Genomic DNA, 654 nt, shown 5'->3' with positions numbered 1-654 from the left:
CTCCCGCGTTTTTCCCGGAAACTGTAGCGTTTTTTCACACACTCCCATAAAACGGCCTGTTTCCGCCCAGAAACACCCACTTCCTGTCAATCACACTCCGATCACCAGAACGAAGAAAAAACCTCGTAATGCCGTGAGTAAAATTCCTAACTGCATAGCAAATTTACTTGGCGCAGTCGCACTGCGGACATTGCGCATGCGCATTAGCAACTAATCGCTCCGTTGCGAGAAAAAAATACAGAGCGAAAAACTCGGAATGACCCCCCTTAGCCCCACGCAGTAAAGAATACTTTCTGTCTTGTGCAAGGTGCTCAAACCCTTGAAAGTACCCACCTGTGAAGTGAGTTCTGACACTGCTATTCAACACAAGGACATTTCCATCTGGCACTACATTTAATATCTGCCACTGTTGTGTGGCAATGATTCTTAGTTGTACTATAAACTGATGTGTGTTTGTGCCGCTGCTCTGTCACTTAGTAACCAGCCAGCTCGATGCAGCACCTTGTCTATTGTGGATGAAAACAATATTGCGAGCTGTTATGCAGTCAAAATTGAGTAGTAATGTATGGAAATTAATGTTATTAGGGTTATTACTACTCTAGGAACAAAAAAAAGGCACAAATTATGTGATTTTAGCTTATTTGCCAATTTTTT

This window comes from Pseudophryne corroboree, chromosome 8 (genome assembly GCF_028390025.1).
Source record: "Pseudophryne corroboree isolate aPseCor3 chromosome 8, aPseCor3.hap2, whole genome shotgun sequence".
In the NCBI taxonomy this organism is placed as follows: domain Eukaryota; kingdom Metazoa; phylum Chordata; class Amphibia; order Anura; family Myobatrachidae; genus Pseudophryne; species Pseudophryne corroboree.
Note: the sequence above shows the minus strand (reverse complement) of the source record.